Below are 26,101 nucleotides of genomic sequence, written 5' to 3'. Positions count from 1 at the left end.
TAGCAAAAAAGTAGGCAAGCTTTGGGACATACTACTTCATCATCTTTATCAGACGGATCTGTCGCGTGCATCCTGTCATTTAAACTGCCCTGTCAATCATCTTGTCACAGTTAAAATCCTCTATTAAATATAATTTAATTTCCTACCGTTTCGGAGAGAAATGTAGTAGCACATTCATCTGCCAGTGGGTCTTTCATGAAAACTGTCCTCGTGTGTTTGCAATTTGAATATAATAATGCATTTAAAAGTTGCGCTTCACCAACGGACGTCGCTCAAATGCCTCTGGGCGCAATTGGATAGACCTAAAACCAATCAGAGCAAACGTCATCATGTAAAGCCCGCCTCAACATTTTTGATTGGTGCCATGATTTCGACGGATTAGAAATGGGCTTGAATGAGCTCTTTGCCAGACTTGCAGAGCAAATCTAAATTTGCCGGAAGTTGTCTGGGTTTTCCCAGGCTATTTGGCTCCATACCAGCATGATGAATCTGATCCTCAAGCAAAAAGAACAGGATGAAATATTTGAATGTTACTGATCCGGATCTGAATTCTGACTTGTGAATTTGACTTCTAAGTCTGAATGCAGCCTAAATCATAATAATCACACCGTGTTCGTTCATTGGCCAGAGGAGAACTGGTCCTCCGACTGAGCCTGGTTTCTCCCAAGGTTTTTCCTCAATTCTGTCTCCTGATGGAGTTTGGATTCCTTGCCACTGTCGCCTATGGCTTGCTTAGTTGGGGACATTTAATATTGATATTCAACAATATTATTGATCTGACTGTACTGACACTGTTGTATGAGAACTGAACTGAGCTGGACAATGACATCAAATTTTGCAAACCTGCTTTATAGATGAAATTAAGTAATTTAATAATTTAACTAATGAAATAATAGATGATCTTCAGTTCTTCACAACAGATCTGAATCAACACTGAACTGACTTTAGCTGAACAAACAGTCGAAATGCATCATTTTCCTGTTATCACTGTACAGCTGCTTTGAGCAATATATAAATAAAGGTGACTTGACTTGCTTGAACTGTCTTCCTAATACTGTATCTCTATCGCTGTTTTATGTGCAATACTACTTCCTGGTCTTCAATCACCTCATCACCAGATATATGTTCTTGTGTTTCATTCTCTGTTTGTCGGGGTATCATTTGTGTTTTCCTGCCAGTCACTATCTGGATTACATGTAGATTATTGAAGACTCCTTATCCTTCTCCTTCTCCATCTCCTCCTCCTTCTGATGGCAAAATGAGGCTTCCTGAACCACTGAGACCTCGCAGCCCATTGCTTCACCCAAAGGTTCATTACTTGAAGCTTCATTCAGCATTGCTCACTAGTTAAAGAAACTAGTTAAAGAAAGCTACTGTGCAAAGAAATAGCAGACAAATGAATTAATTTTGAACCAATGACCTGAGCAGACATTTGTCCATTGCCTGGGTATAAAATAAAATATGTATCTTTCTTTGTCTGAATTTACTTGTGCAGAGACAACTGTCTGTCACACACACAATTAATGAATTATTCATAAATTGTTTGGATAGTGACAGTATGAACAGCAAAAGTGACACTGTAAGTAAACTGCAACAGAATAGTCTGGGGTGGGAAAAGTTAAGAATGGTCGGGTGGTTGTGCAGTGAACTGTTAGTTTTAGTGCAGTTTTGTGCTTATGGGACTGGGGACTTTTTCAAGTGTGTTGGGGTTTAGACGACTCCTCTTCTTGGACAAAACCTCTCCAGCCACAGAGGATGCAGGGGAACATAAAAATGCCAGTGCCAGCTGGTATAAATGAGGACACTGATGCTTCTGTTGAGTCCAGACAGGGGAGGATTTCCTCTTTCTTGCTGGTTCCATTATCAGGAAAAAGGAAGAGGTCACAAAAAGCAAACAAATCAAAAATGGCAATCCAAATCAAAAAGCAGTCCAGTCCAGATCCAAAAATCCAAAGCAATCCAAATAATCTTATCTAATTAATATAACATGACTATATAGCTAGGCCTACTATAATTAATAATAACAATATACTGTAACTATTCTAACCTGATATAATGTAATAATATACAGCCCTAACACATATATGACACAATAACGACAATGACAATGGGAGTTCTCTAACTCTCTGACACTTCTACAACTGCTTCTACTACTCCTGCAACACCCACAAGGTGGCGTGAGTTTCGAACCCCCTTTATCCGGAAGCGACACTCAGACCGAACTGATGACGTCTCCACACAAACCGAGGCCTCGTTTGTCATTAGTCACGTGATTTTCACGTTAACAACACAAGCCTCGAATCGCGGCTTCACCTGGCACGCCCAGTTTTTCTCGACACAAGCTCCGACACCTCGGTTCAAATGTCACATCACTACCTCCTTCTCCTTCTCCTTCTCCTTCTCCTGTCTACATCCCTTGATTACCATCTCTTTAAGATTAGTTATTTTGTCACTTATTGGGAGCAGTATGCTAGCTGGAGCCGTTTACCTCCAGTCTTTGTGCTAAGCTAGGCTAGCGGTGGGTGTGTCAGACAGAGTTACGGCACGCACAGAGATGAGAAGGGTATGTATGGACTTATCTAACCCTGGGGGATACGATGAATAAGTTAAAGTCCCAAAAAGTCGGCGTGTACCTTTAACCCCTTAAGCACTGAGGGCATTTTTAGAGTTGTTTTGTCTGAGTGACACACACACTAAAGACTCATAACTCCAAAACTATAACAAGGAGAGTCAAAAGGTAGGTATTGTTTGATAGAACTTTTTTCAAATTTTTTGAAAATATAAATTACATTACATTTGGACATTCTCCTGCCGAGAAACTGCTGATAAATACAAAAAAATATATATAATATTTATTATGATTTTGCATATCTCTCTTGTTTGACATGCAATAACTTGGGAAGGAAATACGGTAGGGGAAAAATTCCCTCTTCATATGAGCTGCATCTGGATAAAATTTTGTGGTGATTGGATAAAACAATCAAAAGTTACAGCATTTGGAACCAAGATAGCCTTTTTGTTGAGACCTTGACGCCCCCTCATGGGCATTTTTAAAATTGTTTCACCATGAAGAATATTTTGTCATAAAAGCAATAGATTAAGTTAATTTTGGGCTCATTTTAATTGTATTAATATGCTGTAAAAAATGAAGTGCCATTTTCAACGATTTTTGAATGTTTCATGAGATGTATCATGTTTTTGATACATTGCAGTACATAGTACAAAAAAGTATTTTATAGATTATGAAAAAATAATAATATATGATCTTCACAACGGATCTGAATCAACACTAAACTGACTTTAGCTGAATATCTCTATCACTGTTTTATATACAATACTACTTATTTTTGAATTATATTCTTTAAATCTTCCTGGTCTTGTCATTTCAATTTCTCACTATACAGCTTAAACCTTCCCTGTCTACATCCCTCAATTTCCATCTCTTTAAATTTTAAGTACTACATTTTCCAAACAACAGAAATTATCGCAAACATATCTTCCATATGTCAACAAAGCATGTGCGTCCTTGGATGACACCAGATGCAAGAGACGCAAGCTACCTTTTTTTTTGTGCTAACTTTTCTTTTGAGTGAAAACATGTTTTGTTTTATATTTTTATGATTTGCATAACTGTAGGTCTTCCAAAATAAAATAAAAAAATGGAGAAAAGAGTGACCCACAGGTGCCAATTCTCCTTCTCTTGTAATGCTTTTATCGACTGCGGATTGATAGTCTGGATCAATAGACTGCTTTTATCAATATAGTTCTCACACCAAACTGCTTTAAGTTAATTTGGTTACTTAAAAATCTTTGCAGCATTTTTACAACTCCACAGCCAGTTTCAGTTCCGTTAGAAACTTACAACGTAAGCACTTTGTTTCAGTTACAGAAACAACACATTTGCCGACACTGCCTGATTCAGTTCCTTTAGAATCCTCACAGAATTGTGACGAATTATTAGGCTTAAACTTTATTTCCACTATGTTTCTTAACCTTCCAAGCTTTTCCTAGCTGAGTGGTGTGTCAATGTAAGAAAAAGGATGGGGTTGTAAGTGAAAAGTTTGCAGGGTTGCTGTGACACACAGTACATATAAAGCACATTGGGGTCAATGTTGAACTGACACCAAACCATTCTTAACTCAAACATTTTGTGTAGTTTGTAAAACAGTTTCAGCCCATTATCTGAGATGTTCTCAGTGTCCCACATCTGCTTTGATCAGGAAGTGATCACCCTGTGAGGATACTATTATAAATCAAGCCCTTTCAGTTGATGTGGCTATTTCTTTATTTCTTTATTCTGCTTAATCTGTTTATGAAACTTTTACAACATGATACATGTACAAGAAAACAGTGAAATATATTATTCCCATCCCGTCCTACCCATAACCCCAAACACAAAGAAAGAAAACACAGTGAATACATTTTAATTAAATGAGGCTGTGTTGTGCACAGATTAGAAGATGTAGGGATACACCCTTTTTGTCTAGGGAAACGAGACAAATTTTCAGAAGTGAAATAAAAAATTAGGAAGGGAAAGTCCACCCAAAAGCTTTGGTTTCTGAAAGATTTCCCTGTGAATTCTGATAGGCCCTTTGTTCCAAATAAAAGATGTTGATTTAGATTCTTAAAAAGGATTTAAGTATGAAAATTGTAAACAAAATCTAGGTAACACGTTCATCTTCACTGCATTCATGTGTCTGGCTATAGCAGGCCAAAAACTATTAGTACATATCTAAAACTAAAGTTTGTGAAGAAAACTGAACGCACCAGTTGATTATGATTTCCACACCTCTAGATTTGCTCAAAATATTTGAATGAAATACTTGTCCAATCCATTTCTGGCGAATTCTGACTTGATCTGAGTTTTTAAGTGGGTCTGCTGCAAAAAGCCAAAGCTGCAAAAAATGTTCTAAATGTGACAACACCTTGCTGTTCAGACTGTTGATACACCAGGATATCTTAAACACTCTTCTCACTTGTGTGTGTATGACAAACATCCTGGTCCTCAGAGTTTCCACATCAACACCACTCCTTATGAAACGTGTCATACTGGCATCAGGTCAACTCTCTGCAAACTACTGCATTAAAATTAAACTGAATGCCTGTGTGTGTTTCAGAAACTGTATGATGACAACAGCATTCAAAAGCATTTTTTTTCCATATACTACAAAAACATAATACAAAATTCTGTAATATAATGCAAAAGAATATGTCAAAAAGAAGAGAAATGCAAACCTGGCATTCAGGTTTGTGACGTCCTGTCATGACAATCGTTTAACCAGTTCAACGGGACCACAAACTGCACAATCAGCAGGTACATCAACACCGAGTCACATTTAAATAAAACAAATCATTGTGTACTTTTCCCCCTTTTTCCTTCTTCTGGTTGGAATCACAGGTGTAGGGGTCCAGGGGTCAGAAAGTAAAAGTCCTGCCATATGTTTATTCCACCCATGAACTCGGCCAGCTGATTTCACTCAACCCTCTGGTTGGAATATTACTTTATCAAACTTTTTTGTTTTTAAATTGTGTGTAAACATGTACGCCTGTAATTTAATGTTAGCAATGCTTTGGCGATGTAAAGCTTTTTACCAGGCTAATAAAGCCACTTGAATCTATAACAGTAGTGTGTGTGTGTGTGTGTGTAGGTAGGTGTGCCAATGAATTAAAAAAGTTCAACAGAACTGAAACAAGCAACACAGACAAAGGTCGAAAAAGGCTGTGAGTTTGGGACTTTGGGATGCTTTCTCTCTCTTTTAGTTTCTCTGTTGGTCAAAATAAAGATGTTACCAGTGTTAAAAAAACACACACACACACAAACCACACTGTACTTGTTCCGATCACCAGCTCATCTAGTCTAACACTTTTCTCCTCCCATCAGACGTCAGGCAATATCAGCCTAGAGTCTCTCAGCACTTAAAGACAGTTCCTCTCTCAAAACAAGAGAGAGGAACTGTGAGGAAGATCGTTCTGGATTGAGCCCAGATATGAAAAAGAAAACAGGTAATTTATTGTTGTAAATAAACTGTTTGTTTATTCATTTTTGAAACCCATTTAAAAAATACATGCTGTATTTCCCTGTTGTTTTCAATTATCTCTCTTTCTTTTTTCCTTGTAGGTCAGAATGAGGATGTTACTGGAAGCTTAAAAAAGCAATATTTTTCAATGGCTTTCAAAGTCAATGGCTACCGTCAACTGTCTGACTAACAACATTCTTCAACATATCTTCCTATGTGATCAACAGAAGAAAGAAACTCATACAGGTTTAGAACAACTTGAGGGTAAGTAAATGATGACAACATTTGGGAGATATTAATTCTCAAAATTTAAGAAAGATTAATGAATATCTGCGCATGTCTGCTCAGTTCACGTGATTTCTGTCGACGTCACTTACGTCTAGAACACATGGCCTATACGGAAGCTGACGAGCTACAATACATTCTGTACAAAAAGTAGCATTTAACTTAAATTTAGGAAATATTTCTATGCAATATAGTCAAATAAAACATATATTGATAATATTAGGCTACCATGATGATCAGGTATGTGAATGAAATGCTGTTTGGACAAACACGAGTCTGCTTCTCAACAATGAACGCATGGTTTAGCTTGTTGCTCGTGTTCGTGTTTGGCCTGCATGTGTTTTGGTTGTCAAATGCTTTATATCAACTGTAATTAAAAGGGAAATATTTTAAGTGTTGTTAATACATTAAACATGAATTGGTTCATTAATTATTATAAGTTTTTTTTTTTTTTTTCTGCATGGTTTATCTGCTGTAACTATAATTTTGATTTAGTTGTTAGCATTTTGCATTGTCTTCTTGGTAGCTTTAGTTAATAGTAGTAAATTGTGTAGGTTTACTGTGAATTCAATGTTTTAGCAGAAGGGTAACGGTCAACTAGATTCTTCATTCACTGCATGTTTTCTCACTGACACGTGCCCAACTAAACTCTGGCTCAGAGAAAACGCCTCGGTTACGACTGTAACCTCGGTTCCCTGAAGAGGGAACGAGCGTTGCGTCGAGAATGACGCTATGGGGAACGCTTTGCGTGATGACGTCTTGAAGCACATGTAAAATCAGTCCAATGGTGTGGCGGAACGTCAGAGGCGGGTGACGTCACGTACCAGGAAGCTATAAAAGCCGGCCCGAAACAGAAAACGAAAGCTTCGTAAAAGTCTGAAGTCGAGCTGACAGGCATGAAGGAGATATGGCAAGGCGACGCAACGCTCGTTCCCTCTTCAGGGAACCGAGGTTACAGTCGTAACCGAGGCGTTCCCTTTCAAGGGAACTCCCGTTGCGTCGAGAATGACGCTATGGGGAACGTCTATACCAACGCCTCCATAGCTACGAATGTCTGTCCTGTGTGTAATCTGGAGAGCAGCACTAGGAAGATAAAACATGAGACCCTGGAGCAGAGTCTAGATCCAGAGAGTAAAACCTGACGAAAGTGTGCGGTGAGGACCAGCCTGCCGCATCACAGACGTCCTGTAAAGAAACTCCTGAAATAAGGGCCTTAGAGGCCGCCATACTCCTCGTCGAGTGCGACCGGACAGCCAAAGGAGAAGGCTGCCCAGCCGCCTCATAAGCAAGTGAGATAGCCTCGACCACCCACTTACTCATCCTTTGCTTAGACACTGGACCTCCTCTGTTAGGGGACCCAAAGCACACAAATAATTGATCACTTTTTCGCCACAGGGCAGCTCTGTGGACATATGCGTCTAACGCCCGCACAGGGCAAAGCAAATTATTAGCCTCCTGGTCCGCATTTTGAAAGGGAGGAGGACAGAAGGCCTGCAGAACAATAGGTCTGACCACATTAGTGGGGACCTTGGGGATATAGCCCGGTCTCGGATGAAGAAATGCTTTGATCATACCCGGAGCAAACTCCAAGCATGACGGAGCAACCGACAACGCTTGGAGATCCCCTATTCTCTTGAGAGAGGAAATAGCAAGAAGGAAAAGAGCTTTCAGCGTTAAAAACTTCTCAGGAACCTCCTCAATAGGCTCAAAGGGGGCCAGGGACAAGCCTTGTAACGCAATGGACAAGTCCCATGGTGGCACCCTAGAGCGAACTGCAGGCCTCAGCCTCCAAGTGCCACGAAGGAAACGAGATATCAAAGGGTCTTTCCCCACAGACATTCCACCCAAAGGAATGTGGTAAGCACCTATGGCCGCCACATAAACCTTTAAAGTGGACGGGGTTAGACCTGCTGTGAACCGGTCCTGCAGGAACTCCAGCACTGTACCAATTGGGCAGTTAACTGGGTCCAACCGACGGTCACTACACCAAGAAGTGAAGACTCTCCACTTCAGGGCATAAAGTTTCCTCGTGGAGGGAGCTCTGGACTGTAGAATGGTCTCAACAACCTCAGTTGAGAGACCTGACTCTATGAGCTGGGCCCCCTCAGAGGCCAAGCCCACAGGTTCCACAGTTCTGGGCGGGGGTGAAATATTGAGCCCCCTGCCTGGGACAGAAGGTCTCTCCTGACGGGTAACTCCAGAGGATGCCCGTCGAGGAGGGAGACCAGATCGGGAAACCATACTCTGCCCGGCCAGCGCGGGGCTATAAGAAGCAGGCAAACCCGGTCCCTGCGAACTCTCTCCAGAACTCCCGGGAGCAGAGCAACTGGGGGAAAGGCGTACAGACGTAGCCTCGGCCACGTCTGAACCATAGCATCCAGTCCAAGAGGAGCTGGATGCGTGAGGGAGAACCAAAGTGGACAGTGAGACGTCTCTCGAGACGCAAACAGATCCACTTGTGCTTGGCCGAACTCCCTCCATATCAGCTCCACCACCTCGGGGTGGAGCCTCCATTCCCCGGGCCTCGGCCCCTGCCTCGACAGAGTGTCTGCTCCTATATTCTGGACCCCGGGGATGTAAGCTGCCCTGAGTGACAGTAACTTCCCCTGGGACCACAAGAGGATATGGCGTGCCAAGTTGGATAACGGGCGCGAGCGCAAACCCCCTTGGTGGTTGATATAGGCGACTACCGACGTGTTGTCCGTGTGTACTAACACATGGTGTCCCCTGAGATCTGTGATAAAGCTCCTCAGAGCCCGGAAGACAGCTAACATCTCTAGGCGATTGATATGCCAGGAACGATGATGGTCTTCCCACAGACCTTGAGATGAGCGACCCTCCAGGATCGCTCCCCAACCCGTGAGGGAAGCATCCGTCGTTAGCAGTTTGCGACGACAAGGAGCTCCCAACACTGGGCCCTGGGACAGGAACCAAGGTTTCTTCCACATAACCAGGGCACGTAAGCATCGCCGCGTGACCCTGATTGTGCGAAATGGGTTGCCCCTCGGGGAAAACCCCCTGGTCCTGAGCCACCACTGCAGGGGCCTCATGTGCAGCAGTCCAAAAGGTATCACGTTGGAAGCTGCTGCCATGAGACCCAACAGTCTCTGGAACTGTTTGACAGTGAGTAGCTGGCCTAGCTTTACACTTTTCACAGCTGCAAGGATGGACTCTATACGTGGCGGTGACAGGCGCGCCTGCATCGACACTGAGTCCCAAACCACGCCTAAAAAAGTGGTCCTCTGGAGTGGAGAAAGCACACTCTTCTTGGCGTTCAGCCGTAACCCCAGCTCTTTCATGTGGGCGAGAACAACATCTCGATGTTGAACCGCCAACTGATGCGACTGAGCTAAAATCAACCAATCGTCGATGTAGTTCATGATGCGAATACCCTGGAGGCACAGCGGCGCCAGAGCTGCATCCATGCATTTGGTGAAAGTGCGGGGTGATAAAGCTAGGCCGAATGGAAGAACACGATATTGGTATGCTTTGCCCCCGAAAGCAAACCTCAGGAACTTCCAATGACACGGACGGATGGAAACATGGAAATATGCGTCCTTGAGGTCTATCGTGACAAACCAGTCCTCGGACCTGATCTGTGGCACGATCTGTCTCAATGCTAACATTTTGAACTTGAGCTGCATGACTGACTCGTTCAGAACTCGAAGATCTAAAATGGGACGCAATCCCCCGTCCTTTTTCGGAACTATGAAATACCGGCTGTAAAACCCGGTTTCCCTGTTGGAGGGAGGTACATATTCTATGGCCCCTTTCTCTAACAGAGTGTTTACTTCCTGTTCCATAACCAGAACCTGCTCGGGGCCCACCACTGTGGGCAGGACCCCCATAAACCGAGGTGGGCGTTTTTTGAATTGTATCTGATACCCTTTTTCCACGGTCTGCAGGACCCAACGAGAAACATTCGACAGTAGCTTCCACGCTGTCAAAGATTCTACTAGAGGTACCAGCCTCTCGAGACTGGTTTCTGGATTTCGTTGTTGTTGAGTAGTCAATTCGTCGCCCTGTAACGGCGCACCGGCAGGGAACGACCGAACAGACTGCTCTAACACCCTCCTCGGAGGGGGCGGGCATCCCGAGGCCACTACGTTTCCGGGTGGTCCTTGAGATATGTGCTCGCCGGAGACCGCTGCGCCCTGTAACACCTGAGGCGGCAGGGTTGGCAGAACGGTCCCCTGAGGGTACCGAAGAGAGACGGGCACCGTAAAAAGAGGTGTTAACCGCTCTGCTTCGGGGGGGACTACCCTCATTTGTCCTGAGCCCTCGGACGTCAGGACTTTTTCCCAGCAGCCTTCTTGGCGGTAATAACGGTCCGCAGATCCGTTCTACCCCTCGAGGGCTGCTGGGTTTGAGAGCGCCCTCCGTGTCCCCGAGATTTTTGTGGGGGAGCACGAGAGGACACACTCTGTTTTTGAGTGGCACGATGGCTAGCGCTCTTTTTAGAGGAGTGAGGCTGCTCCTGCTCAGCAGCCTCATAGAATGAACGGCGGGGGAGAAGTCTTTGGAGTGCAACTGCCTGTTTAGAGGCCTCTTGTGATTTAGCTATCGCACTGTTCACAACATCACCAAATAGACCATCAGTGGAGACCGGAGCATCTAAGAGAACATGTTTTTCTTTTTCTTTTATGTCGCTCAGATTGAGCCACAGATGCCTCTCAGTGGCCACCAGGGCTGCCATAGACCGCCCGATTGATTTAGCGGTCTCCTTGGTGGCCCTGAGAGACAGATCCGTGGCTCTGCGTAGTTCAGCCACTGTGTCTGGACCAATACCCCCGCCCTCCTCTAAATCCCCCAATAATTCAGCCTGATAGGCCTGCATAATAGACATCGTATGCAGACACGCTGCAGCTTGACCAGCGGCTGCATATGATTTATGAACCAGCGATGAAGTAAATTTTACTGGTTTAGAGGGAAGAGAGGGAGCCTTCAGAGAAGATGCCGTTGCTGGAGAGAGATAGCTCGCGAGCGTCTCTTCCACCTTCGGCATCTCCCCATAACCATACTCTTTATAATTGTGAATGGAAGAGTAGTGAGAAGTTTGTGTTGTGTAAACTCTGTAAGACATAGGTTTCCCCCACGATCTCGACACCTCGGTGTGGAGATCGGGGAAAAACGGAAGGCTTTTTCTCTGAGGCTGTGCACGAGATGGCAGGAAGCGTTCGTCGAGCTTACTTTTCGAGCGAACGTCCTGCCTATCCTCTGGCCACTCAATAGATAGTCTGTGAACTGCTCTCGTGACAACATCGAGCAATTCCTCAAAAGCGTGAGACTGAGGTGGCGAATCCTCAGACTCAGCTTCAACACTAACAACGTCCAACTCCTCAGAGCTGGACAATTGCAGTATTGGTGCCTCCATCGGGGGGGAAGAAACCGCAGCGCGTGCTTCCACACCCTGATGAGAGGCACTGGATCTATCAGAAGGTTGCTGAGATAAGGCAGAGCCCGTCTCAACATCCACTGATAGATCCATTTGCGAACCCCAGGTCTGAGATCGACGCTGTGCCTCGGCAGCAGCGGGACCAGAGCCCTGGGGAACGTGATCGGGATTGAACCGTGCCAACCGGGATCGGAGCGTACGCAATGGAAGCGCACAGCAATGCACACAGTCACCACCCTCGAGTGCTGACTGGGCATGCTCCTCTCCCAAACAAACAACACAAAGAGTGTGTGTGTCACCTCCCGTTAAATAACGCGGGCAGGGATGGACACACACTCTAAACTGCTGCTTGCTCGCCATACTGAATAATAACAGACAACACCAAATAACACGGACAGATCAACACAGAGCGCAACTGAAGACTCAGAAAGCTTTCGTTTTCTGTTTCGGGCCGGCTTTTATAGCTTCCTGGTACGTGACGTCACCCGCCTCTGACGTTCCGCCACACCATTGGACTGATTTTACATGTGCTTCAAGACGTCATCACGCAAAGCGTTCCCCATAGCGTCATTCTCGACGCAACGGGAGTTCCCTTGAAAGGGAACCAGATCTAATTTAAAATAATTATTTAACCTCAAAACTGTTCACATGGATAACCTGATAAATGTTGATTTTCTAATCAAATGTTTAGATTAATAAGTAACTTTTGTATTGCTAAAAAAAAGATGACATTTCGAGCTACATGCTCTTCATAAGACATTTTGCTGATGTTTTGTTTTTATCTCTTTATTTGGTCTCTCTTGTATGCCTTTTGATAAAACGTTTACCACCAAAATCATCAAATCCTTAAAACAATAAAAATAAAAATCCACAAACATTCACTTCAATCCTCACCTGTATGACATAGGCCTACTTGGAGCTATTATGAATGACCTGCAGAGGGCAGCAGAGGAGCTCTGAAACACTTAGACAAGTATAACGTTAACTGTCATAACAGAAGCCATACGATCTGTGTAATGAAAAGGAGCAGCTTAGTTATTCTTCTACTTCTAGAAGTTGTTCTACTTCTTCTACTTTTATATCAATATCTACAATGTTCATCTAATCTAATAAAAGAATGAATGAATCACACTGCTGTGAGTGTGAGTTGAGCTTGTTCTCTGTGTGGTTAAGGTGTCGTTTACAGCTCTGTGCTGTTTCCAGTCAGAAAGAGATGTTTGCTGGGCAATGCATAAAGAGGAAATAAATCTGGGTTACAGAATGATCTTAAAGTCTCAGATCTGTGAGTCTCTCACAACATATTTAAAAATATTTGATTGGTTCAGTCATCAGTTGAGGTTTCTTTGATTATAGGCTATGTCTTAACAGTTTCTCTCTTCTACAGCCAGTAACATGATGAGGTCAAAGAACAGTAAGATAATCTTCAGAGAAACACTTATATGAAACACTGCATATATGTTACTAAATGTCATTTGATTTGTACTTGATACAGTTAATAAACTGACACTGTTAAGTGAACCAGGACTTCTGGTGGAAGACACTTGGGGCTGTTTTTTTTTTTCACTCAACATGAACATGAGATGTTAAAGGTATGCTAGGCCATTTCAGAGCAGCTAGCAATAGCGAGCTAGCTTTGAAAGCATGAGATCCCCCCCCCACCTCCAGCCACACCTCCTCCAAAACACATGAACGCACACAGCTAGAGCAGGTTCAGCAAAGCGGCACGAGAGACACCGTCAAGATACCTCATGTCTCAAAGCACATAACATTACAATAATAATGAACATAAACAACTTACAGAGCTCTTATTTGTACCACCTGACTGCTGGAGATTCATTTCAGCATTGATGGTTTTGACATAGAAATGTATAAATTTAAGTCTTAAGACGTGAACCACTTTGAGTAGGAAGTCAAGGGTTGCCGTCTCTAAATCATGGCCTGAACGCAGCATAAGCTGGTTATTTTGGCTCAGGAGGAACTGTAAAAAGAGGCTGCTGTGTGTTTGCAGCACTTGGTGACTGTTTGTCTCCAACTCTGCATAGCCTTATAAAGAGTGCACTGATGACGTGTGTCTGTACGAGCAGGTGCGCGGAGGAACGAAAATACCAACCTGATCTCATGAAAAGCGTCTCTATAGCATGCATTGTATGTATCGTGCAATTTATACACAAAATTTAGTTTTTACGTGCATGTACGTATATTTTAATATTTAGACCACTTCTATTATTGATTGATATCAGGATGTGGAGATAGTTTCAACCAGAATAACAAAAAGTGTTTATGAAAAAACTTGTCAACCCTACCTAAGACAAGATTATGATGGGTTATGATTATCATGGCCAAAAGAATTCACGATAATGATATATCACGATATCTATAGAAATGTTGAAAAAAAAAATGCAATCAGTCAAATTCATCTTAACTTGATTTATTTATTTATTTCGAAGAATCACACCATTTCATACAAAAGACTAAATTACACTTAATGGCAACCAATTTGAAATAACATCCTTCTGTGAACTGATGTAGCTTCTTATCACAGAATGAGGCAGAAATTATATTATTTTATAACTGCATTATAACAATACGGTCACAAGTTCACACAAATGCTGATTAGATAGTGTAAAAGCGTATGTGTATTTGGCGCGCTGTCTGGGGCAGGGCTCTGAGCTAGGAACGTGGCAAACTGTCGATGAGTAAAGGTGAGTCAGCTACGTATTTACAGGCCTCCTCTCATGCTGATTGGGTAGATCATTTAAACCTTCTCTTCCCAAACTTTATTAATAAAAAAAAAAGAAAAAAGTTATCCTTATGAAAATACCCAAGATGGCTTGAAGATCACAGATAAACCATACACTGTTGCAATAGTGTGTTCATTTTTTTCAGGTTTAATCAGTCAAAATGTCTCCATCTGCATATTACTCAGCTACAGTGGTACTGGATGTATTTGCTCATATGTCATGAGTTTTATTACTCCTACGAGTCTCATTGTAAACTTTCTGCATGAAACTTTCTCCGGCATAGAGAATGAATGAAAAAAAAATTGTTGAGAGAGTTTACCGTTCCATAATGCTAACATTGACCTATTTTGGGTAAAAATAGGAAAAAAATACTGCTCTCTAAAGATATTTTAAGTAAACTTTAAGACAGGTTAATGTAATATATCCCATTTCAGGACTATAGTTCTCTATACAAGATAACGGAGTCGGAGGTGGATGAAGAGGTTGCTGTTATTGCCCCCTTTTGCGCTCACTGTTGATTGGAAAGCCCTGCAGACTGGGGTGATTAACGAGTCATTTTCGGGGAATCAAAAAACAAACAAAAAAAACGTCCACACTTGCAAGCTAATTCAGGAGTGCGTGCAGAGTGTCACGTCTGTTATATCTGACGACATGCTTTTATGTGGCAGTAGCTGATTGTGTTTTATGACAAGGGCCTAGTTTCAACACTCCTAGTACAACTTTTTTTTTTCATTGGTTGAAACCTCTGAGAATGACTGTACAAGCTGCTTTCACAGATGCAGTATTAATTTTGGATGTACATAGCAATATAAACTTCATAACACACTTGACAAGCACGAAATGTTCACTGTGTAGACCTAGTAAACGAGAGTTCAGATGCAAGAGATCAGATGCAAGCCTCTAAGTGCCATCTGAAATTTTCTTCTAGAATGATCATTTTTATCAAGCTTGTATATTTAAGTTCAGTAATTACAATTAATCGGTAATTTTCATTGCCATTTAGGTGAAATTACTGAACTTTAATATACAAGCTTGATAAAAATGATCATTCTAGAAGAAAATTTCAGATGGCATTTAGAGGCTTTTGCATCTGAACTCTTCAAATATAATCTCACATAATGGTGTTTTTTTCCATTTGAGGTTTAGACAACTGTGAGAACTGAGATATATTAATAGTACTGGAAAAAACAACAACACTGCACTCCGTTTAAGGTTAAACCCCACTCTAGACAAAGAGGCCCTGTTTGTCATTGGTTGTCTGGTGACCAAACCAGTGGAACAGACTTCTGGTTTTGGTTTAGCACTTCTGTTGAGTTCAGTTGAAAATGAAGTCAGTTGTTTAGCAAATTGACAGATTCGCATTGTGCGTGCGTATATACATAGAATAAATATATCTAATATACAAATATGACATCAATAACATTACAACAGAAGTGATCCAGATTTGAGGTGTGACATTTCCGAAGAACTTAAGACTTTGTTTTTCTTGTTTTTTTTTTTCTTTATGTATTATTAATTTTACTAATGAATCTGACAATGATGTTTTAAGAGTGTCTGTGTTCATACGATCATAACATCGTAATTTATCAATAGTGACATTATTTAATGTCATGTTTAAATTTGATTTATTATTGAATAAAATGCTGTTTCCATGAGGAATTATAATATCATTACCAGAGAAACAACTTTAAGTATTGCAGATTTTTCGGGTTATTCATTATTTTCTGACATGTAAAAAAAATGCACAAAAGCTTATACATAAAAATATATTTTTATTTATTTAATATAAAGCAGCAATTTTATAAGAAGACTGTTTTGTGTTGTCAGCATAAGAATGTTTTCATAAACGTCTGGGCAAATTCACATTTTAGATACTGTCATTTTATACTATTAATATACTATTTATATATTCAAAACAAATGTAAACCTAATGGTGAATATAATGATATCTAAAAATGGAATGTATTAAAGATATTCATATATATATATATATATATATATATATATATATTTTTTTTTTTTTTTTTTTTGGAGTGTCAGTTTAAAATAATGGAGTAAATTTAAAAAACAAGGACATTGCTTTTGCATACAGAACATATTTATACTATTTATTTGCTAGCACACTATTTTTTTTTATGTAGGCCTATATAAACCCCAGCAGTTAAACCTTTTGGTCATTTAACTGATGCTGTTTGCTTTTTTATACAAAATAAATGATGCATTGATAAATCAAAGCACATCAAATTTAGACAATTTTAACATATTTTCTTTTGACTTTTTTTTCTCTCTAAACTTTCCAGTGGATCCTTGGCAGGCTTTGCATTTCAAAACCCCTGATCTAAAGAATGTTATGGTGGTAAATGTGGGTGATATCTATTATGAGATCTGCCAAACAGTTTGTGGTTAAAGGTTCAAGAAACAGTGAACAAAATAAGCAGTTCATCATACTCATACGTTCATGATTTCGCCGGCTTTATTGCAGCATAGGTGCTGTTGACTTGACTGGACCGAAAGTTTCTACGCAGCTTGGAAAAATCCACCTCAGCATACTGAAAGAGCAATGAAGAAAACAATAGAAACTGTAGCTCTCCATGGATCAAAGTTATTGTTTCATCAAACAAATGATAGGATGGAGTAAAGGGTCATCAGGAATCCTACATTATTATCAAGAGCTTCATTAATTAATTCCTACCTGTAACTGGTCCTGATGCTCCTCTACAACTCGCGTCTGCTGTAGATCAGTGTTGAGTTGTGATTGTTCTGCTGACCTTCTGTTTCCAACAACAAAAACCTTTACCAGTCCTAAAAACAAAACAATGAATTCAGATTCAATATTAACTAAAGGTTGTATTATTTCTTCTTAAATTATATAAGCTGTATGAAATCCATAAATATAAATATAAAGAAATTTTAGTCAAGTAAAATGCCGAAATTAGTCAAAAGCCTACATAAAGAATTTACACTATTAACTTTAGCTGTCTAATATCTCACCGATCACCACAATGAGCAGAAACCCGTTCATCAGAGCAGATATTATGATAATAATCTGCCATTGTGTCTGATTCTGATTAATATACTCCACCGCCTTATGATTGTGACCCTCAGTTATTTGAGTTGGTTCTGTAAAGAAAGTATTCATAATATGTTACAGTAACAACAGCTGATAATCTGGAGCACAATCAATGTAATTTTGTAGGTAAATATCAAACATGTATTCAACTTTTTGTGGAGTTACCATTAACTCCCTATGTTTATATAGGTGCTCCAAAAACTGAAGTAGTGAATTATAAATGTATAAATAACTAAGAGAAAATATTCATATAGTGATTATCAATATAGATTAGTAAATGAACTCACCGGTGAAGTGCAGTCTGGTGCTGTTGCTGAGTTTTAGAGGTGAGCCTGTGTTCATACAGTAATAAACTCCTAACTCATCAGCGGTCACATTATTAATAACCAGACGGTGTTTAAACTGCACTGAATATTTCTTTCTGAATGTTGTATTATGGTAAAAAGGTGACTTTGGTTTTGAGAATGACCGTAGAATCACTGTTGGAGGATCTGGTGTTTTCAGTAAAATCCAATAAACCTCATCTTCATCAAGATCACAGTTTATGGTCACATTTGATCCCAAATCAGTGAGTTGATCTGAGACTGCAGCTCGACAACAGATTAACACATCTATAAGATAAAAAATATGCAGCATAATTCAGATTAGCCACTTAAAACCACTGTGAACCACTGACAAAAGAATTTATGATGAAGTGCATGCAAAATATATTCATAATATTATGAACAGTAATGAACTCACAGAGATGAAGCTGTATGATCTTCATGTTACTGCTTGATTAAAACAACTGAATTAACCTGGTTGCGTTTACTCAACAGTTGTATGATGAAGTTAGTTCTACTGCAGCTCTGAACCAGACAGCAGAGGAAGTCAAGTTTGCTCTGACCACATTGTACACACTTTTTTTTTTCAACATCTAACACCTCACACCATCATCATTACTTAGTTAAATATGATAGTAAATTGCAAGATAATTGCAACATTAGCAAACACATTTGTCACATAAAACAAACTCTTAAGACAACTATTACATTTACATACATTTATGCATTTGGCAGACGCTTTTATCCAAAGCGACTTGCATTGCATTCAAGGTACACATTTTACATTTTTTGTCAGTTCTTGCTTTCCCTGGCAATCGAACCCATGACCTTGGTGTTGCTAGCCCCAACGCTCTACTGTTTGAGCTACAGGAAAGCCAATATTACAATGAATAATTCGTACACAATGCTAAAGTTGTATGATTTTATATAATTAAGATTGAACAAAAGCTTTTATAGTTTTTTCCCCCTTTTACAATCATGGTCAAGTTTAAGATTGAATTTGTACAGTTTAATCTCATCAACTAAACAAATTGTACAAATTGTTACAAATGATGAGACTGGGTTGATATGTCAGAAACACAGTGAAACACAGAGAAGGGTTAAAAGGTTCTGCCAAATGACAAAGGTTTGGTTGGTAAACATGGTTAACTTATCGGTAGACGCTATAGCGCCACCATTTTGCTACTTCAAGAGGCAAGGTGTAAAATCACCAACATGACCTTTAGTACATTAAACAATACAATAAAACATGACTATAAATATAAACAAGCATAATACAACCGTTTTAAAAAATGTAGAATATGAGATAATATGTGATATCATTATTCGAAAGAATTACAAGAATGTTTCAGAAACATCAATCAAGCATTTTTATTATAGTACATTATTGTAACCAAAATGTTGCAACGTATGAATTTTCAGAATAAGCAGAAGAGAATAAACAAAAAATGTAGGTTATAATGGTTGAGACATTACTGGACATTCAGTGTTTTGGTGAAAAAGACTACCAATAATGATAAAGAGGTCAGAGATTAAAAACTTGCAAAATGTGTCCAAAATGCTTGGTCTCAAAGGCTTGGTGTGTTTTTTGTTTGTTTGTTTTTACCAGACCAACATATTTTTATATAAGACGAGGAGCACTTTTGGTACATCTGTCCCCTTGCCATGTTCAGGTAGAGTTAGGGCTGTTGTACGAATTATTAATTCTCATCAAATAAAACATTTACATACATGTACAACCTCTTGAGGGCAGCAGAGGACAACTACATTTAAAGTTCATGATGTTTTACTTTGATTTGCTCCCAAATATATCTCTGGGATAAATTAAAGTATTTAAATAATATAAATATAAATAATATTAACAAATATTAATAAATTATAAAAAATATAGCCTATGTTGGGTAACAGTTTGAACCCATGAAGAGACAAATTTGCTCACTGAAGTTCAGGAGTCAAATTTAAAAGTTCAGTCAGTCTTTGTATTACATTTATTTATTTATTTTTTTTTTTTTTTTGTGTTGTATTTTTATTGCATTTGAAAATGTTTTAAATCTTGACTTCTACAGTTTAAGAAGTTTAATTTTGTGAGCTATTTGGTACAACACCAATATTGTAGGCTACAAGAGGTGCCTGCTCATGTTTCCTTTTTTAATTATGTCGGTGGTTATTGAAAGCGAAAAAAAAAAAAAAGTTTTAGAGTTTAAGGACATATCCATAACTTTTTTTTAAACAGTAGTCTTATGGATGATCAGTTAGTCTAGACCATGTGTAATATGATTAATATTTTGTTCATTGTCAGAGACAGTTCAGACACACTCAACCTCAAAAGAAGCTGCTATTGTTTGTTTCTCAAACACTTGATCTGCCCATTCACCCGCTCATCAGGTCTGACAACTAGTCTATCGACCCATCAGATTGCAACATTGTCTGTCAGGATGAAGACGAGAGAGAGAGAGGAACTATGAGGCAGAAAAAAAACAAAACAATCAACTGCAGGTATCTATATCTATATTCTCTTCAGAAGAGAGTACTTGTTTTTCTGTTTGTTCAGCTACATCTGTTGGAGTTATTAATGTCAAGCAAAATTTGAAAGGCTATGAAAAATCCAGGCTGTATTCAGTTGTTTTCAGTTCTCTCTTTGTGGTTTCTCTCCAGGTCATTGTATGAGGATGTAACTGGAAGATCAGCAATCTTGTCATTCTCTCACAGTGACAATAATTATATTAAAGTCAAGATATGACAGTGTATTAAGACTCAGTGATGGCAGGAATATATAAAACACCATTCAGAGAAATGATTCACTATAGAGAATCCAGAATACAGTATTTTCACAGATGAGTCGACAAAAGAAAGCTTCACTTTCATACAGTAAGTTACTGATTACATTTAATAATTATTGGATGCATTGCTTTTCATTTAATATAGAAACACCACTTAAACTAGCATTAATTTGACAAATTTCTTAGTTTTGTCATGGCCACGATATAGTAACTCATTTGAATGGGAGAATATGTCATGGCCACGAGATATATTTTTTTCTCGTGGCCACTAGTTTAAAGGCCAAGGTATACTTTGTTTTTTTGTTGATCAGTTGAACGCACAGAAATCCTTAAGATCCAGAGCGGGGCAATGCAACTTAACCTTATTTAAATAAAATGATTAGCCCACTACATATTTACTCTCTATTTACTCTCTATTAAAATTCATAACCATAATATTCCACATCTTTATTCTCCTTACCCTTTTTATTTAGATTTGCTATTGATTCCTTTCTCTCCTCACTACCTTTTACATAACATCTTTTATTGTTTCTTTCACACCACAATACTCTGTCTATATTACCATTTCAATTTATTATTCGATTATTCTATATTAATTTATTTTAAAAATGTACCATATTTTTTAAATATGGAAAATTAAAGTTGCAATGGTATCTTGTAAACCAATCTTGCAAGAATCTCAAACTGTGTAAAAACAAGCAAGCAAAAGCTGGAGTTTGGTTCTTTAGGCAGTGCACTGGGGCTCTTTGAGGGCCCAATGAGAGCAATAATGGCCTCCAAGGGCCCCATATGTATCTTGGCACCAGAGTCACACATGGGGCTGAGCTCTTCTCACTTGTGGCCGTTTCTGAAAAACAGCCGAGTTGTCACACCTCTGCAAACTCAAAAATCAAACATCTATGTATTTAAACACCAGTTGATCAGAACAGACATCAAAAGAATTTGGTCCATATATTACAAAAACAATGTAAAAAAATGCTTTACATTCAACAGGCTACAAAAGAATATGTCAAAATGAAGATTGTTTTATAAAATTATAACAGTGCAAAAGAACAAATGTAAAGCAAAACAAATATATGTGTGCCAATGAATTAAACTGAATTTAAACAAGCAACACACACAAATATGCTGATATAAACAAGCAAAGTGTGGAAGGACATTTCTTTTGCTTTCTCTCTCTTTAGGTTTTTCTAGGTCAGAATGAGAATATAACTGAATCTGTAACCAAGACAAGTCTCTCCTCCCATAGTCTATCAAAGAATATACTCTCTAGTCTCTCAGAGCTTGTTCAGTCTGTTAGGATGAAAGGAGGAACTATGAGGAAGATCTTTCTTAAGCCCAGATAAGGAAAAACAAGCAAACAACAACAAAAAAACTGTGAACTTTTTGTTAATAAATTTGAATTAACCACGCTGTATTTCCCTATTTTCAATTCTCTCTTTTAATTTCCTCAGGTCATGAATATGTATGCTGGAAGGTCCGCATTCTTGTCCAGTGACACTGAAACTGAAAAACTTGTTTTAAGACTCAGTGACAGCAGGAATATATGAGACATCATTCAGAGAAATGTTTCAGTTGAGGATCAGGATCCAGAACACAGTGTTTTCTCAGAGGAGTTTAAGAAAGAAGCTTCACTCAGATACTCATGTAAGTCTGAGAACATTTACTCATTTACTGCTGTTCATTTCACTAATAGGCCTACTGGATCAAACGTCACATCAGACAGAAGGATTTTACAGCATCCTGCTGAAAAGACCAGATATCGTTGTTGTCAAATTTTAATGAAGAAAGCTATGATCGCTTTCCATAAACATCAGTGTGTATTTATAACAAATTTGTATTTTTGCCCACCCGTGGCGCCGGGCCTGATGGATGTCATGACAGTCATCACTGACTGGTTGCAGACATGTTCGATATTAGAATTTCAAGAGTCAGAATATATTTAAAAAACACTTGAGTCTTGCATAGGCCTATAATGAAATAATTTTGAGAAAGATTAACAAATATCTGAGGTACGTTTCCATTCGACCGTATGTGGACTGAGTGGACTTCACATGTAGCCTATTCCGCCATCTTAAATGAGAATCCAATGCGAAGGGAGCAATTATGTTCCGTTCGAAGGACACTGCGAAGGAATAAGGGAACATTGATACATCATTTTACAGTAAGTGGAGAGGGAAAATCGTTCAACTGTCATTGAAATAGTCACCAATAACTAATAATTTAACAAATAGGCTACTAGAGCAGAGCAGTTTTTAAACGGATCTGCGATGGAGGAGTTTAGCCTATGCTTTCATAGCCGACATTTTGTTATTATTACAAACTATATAAAAAAACTGTTATACAAACGAAAATATTTATGAAAGGTTATGGCGATGAATGTTACATTTGCATATTCTATATGAATAGGTACAAAGTAAAAGTTGCAAGAAGCAGCGCTATAATTTTTTATTTGACTTTATTTACCTCAGAAATGTTTACTATGCAGCTGTGCGTGGGAAAGAAAGGATAGGGGACGAGACCACTACAATTATTAAGACCATTGATTAAGAACACATATGCACATACCGGTAATTAACCAAATCATAATTTATTTTCATATTGCATGACAGTTGTAGCCTGTAACTTCAAATCTATTAGGCTAATAGTCAATTAGCTGCAGTAATAAATAGGGGTGTGACGAGACGCTTACTCCACGAGACGAGACGAGACACGAGATTGGGTTCACGAGAACGAGTCAAGACGAGATTTTTACACAATTTTTAAGAAATCCTCAATGATGAAATGTATGAATGGAAAATAGTCTTTTATTCAACTGAAAATCACAAAATGCAAAACAATTTATGTGCATTTTGAAATCAACTTGTAATGAATGTTATTTTACTTATATTTTAATGAATTCTATTCAGTAAAGGACATGCAAACACTGCAAAATGTTTTGCTATAAACTCTACTTCTCCCTGTACGATTTCACATGAGAAATCTAACTCCTTTCCACAAATCGAACATAAAAAAATAAAACAGTATAAATAAAATAAATATAAATAACTGAAATAACACTTTAAGTGCAAACAGTAAGTGTGTATCCATAATCAAAGTACTGCTCTCTCAAAACTACAAGTTCAAACAGAAACAATTTTTTTCTTCAAGCATGAAAAAGAGATAAATTAACTAAGATAAGCCTAAGATATGGTCATGTTCTTTTTATATGTTCAAGAATATAAGCATGTCGACGATTTCTGGCAGCAGTTGAGACCTTTGGGCAGGGCTGCACGATATGAGGAAAAGCTGCGATGTGCGATAACATTGTTTAATATTGCGATGTCGATATGACTTTAAGCTATACTGTTCCCATGTATTAGTGCTTTAATAGGTTCTTTGCGTGATAGGTCAAATGTTTATTACCTGCCTGGTTCAGATTACACTATTTTAGCGCGATTTTGGCACGATCCGTTTCGTGGAGACTCGTAAAGGACAACGGGCGTCGGGACGCAAGATTCGATCGTATCATTTCGTATAGTGTGTCATAGTGGGCGACAACGCGTCTGTGATGCTTCACGACATCACGACAGAAAGACTAGCATGTTTAATTTTAACGGTCCTCCACGACGGGTTGAGTGTGAGCGAGAGTGAGTGAGAGTGCGGTTACAGTGAGTGTGCGTGTGTGCGCGCGCGAGTGAGCGTGTGTGTGTGTGCGCGCGAGTGAGTGAGTGAGCGAGGGACAGTGAGTGTGTGTGTGTGCGGAGTGTGTGTGTGATTGGCCCGGCACACAAATGATTTAAAAGTGGCAGGGGCATCTTCAATACAAATTTCACCCTCACGCTCCATCACGCTGACATCACAACAACTCACGAGACAAAGTTTTTTTTTTTTTACTCACGAGACAAAGTTTCACCTCGACGAGAAATCTCGTCGCGTTTTAATCTCGTCACACCCCTAGTAATAAACATATAGGCCTAAGTCCTATACATAATGTGTGTTTTGTAGGCTATATGTATTTTACAGTAGACCTATATGTATTTAAGATTTAAAAGTAAAGTAGCTGTGTGTGCATCTGTCCCATCAGTGAAGTGAAGTTGCAGTGTTGTGCAATGTCCAATAAAATCAGTCATAATAAATAAATGTCATTTCTTATTTTTTTGTATCTTAACTTAGTATTTATCCTTATTAATTTCGCTTCAAAAACAGTTTCTGAATGTTATTTATAAAAAAAACACTTAGCCTATGTTATTCATGATTAATTAATGGAAACTTATTTTTACCGTTAGTTATGTGAGGCAAGAAGTTAGAATAAAGGATAAACTGTGGGTGCTTCTCATTTCTAATTTGTGCAACCTTGTTTCCTTTAATATATAATAATATATATTATATATTAAATATTAAATAATATATAATAGCCTACAATAAAATCTGTTTTAAAACAAGACTAGTGAACAATATATACTTAATAGTTAAAATCAGTGAACAATTCATGCCTATTTCAGTTCATGCAAAAATTATCAATAGAAACTTAGAAAGAAAGCAAGACAGGTGAGACAAAGTGGACGTGTTGGATTCTGCAGTCGAGCGCAGTTGCTCTCCACAGACTGCGCTGATCAAAAGCATGATGGGAAACGACTTGCTGACGACACAGCTTGATCTCATTGGTTGAAACAACCGTGATGTATTGTTCTCTTTTAAAATGTTTGATTTTAAAACTCTGATATGTTTTATGTGTAGGCTATATAAATATATGGTATGGACGATATGGGTTATGTAATGTCATTTTTATTATATATATATATATATATATATACACACACACACACACACACACATATATATACACACACACATACGTATATATATATATATACACACACACACACACACACACACACACACATATATACACACACACACATACGTATATATATATATATATATATATATATATACACACACACACACACACACACACATATATATACACACACACACATACGTATATATATATATATACGTATGTGTATGTGTGTATATGTATACGTATACGTATAGGCTACACGTTTTCATATAAAAGCAACAGAACTTAAATTACATCCAGTTTATTATCAGCACTGTGCACGAGCCAGTGTTGCCAGATGTACGATAATTATCGTATTTGTACGATAATTTTGACCTCTGTACGATGTACGATCAATAATGGAAAAAATCCTATAATGTACGATAATTTCAGAACTGTGTGACACTTCAAATGATGGTCGTTGTAATAGGACTTCTCATTGATCTAGCTGTGGATTCTACGTCTACCGGGGGATGAACGTGTAGAGAGAGGGAGCGAGAGACCTTGCGTGTGTGTGCTAGTGTGCCTCACGAAGCGCATGTAAGGACCCAACCAATCAATTGTAAGTGCGGGCGGGCTTTTATCTATAGCCTACTCCGAATCAGAACCGAACCGAACCGTATCGTATTTGGAAAAAACAAATCATCGTACACAAGTCAAACGTA

The 26,101-nt window shown here is 39.0% G+C and overlaps 1 protein-coding gene across 6 annotated transcripts in view; it reads left to right on the top strand.

Moving 5' to 3' along the window:
- The first annotated feature begins 5,827 nt into the window (after positions 1-5,827).
- LOC311084428 (CD276 antigen homolog) overlaps positions 5,828-26,101 on the top strand; it is a 77,745-nt gene continuing 57,471 nt past the window's right edge. Inside the window, exons 1-7 of one of the 6 annotated variants that reach the window (XR_014606529.1) lie at positions 5,880-6,003; positions 6,119-6,281; positions 12,871-12,979; positions 13,082-13,108; positions 20,217-20,327; positions 20,487-20,699; positions 22,066-22,258. The gene's annotated coding sequence lies outside the window, so the exon portion shown is untranslated. Of the gene's footprint in view, positions 6,004-6,118; positions 6,282-12,870; positions 12,980-13,081; positions 13,109-20,130; positions 20,328-20,486; positions 20,700-22,065; positions 22,259-25,884; positions 25,999-26,101 lie in introns of all 6 variants that reach the window. The other 5 variants (XR_014606530.1, XR_014606528.1, XR_014606525.1 and 2 more) reach the window with 5 other exon arrangements.

The sequence above is a fragment of the Abramis brama genome (genome assembly GCF_963993115.1).
Source record: "Abramis brama genome assembly, chromosome: 6".
NCBI classification, from domain to species: domain Eukaryota; kingdom Metazoa; phylum Chordata; class Actinopteri; order Cypriniformes; family Leuciscidae; genus Abramis; species Abramis brama.
Note: the sequence above shows the minus strand (reverse complement) of the source record. Positions and strands in the feature narration are given on the sequence as shown.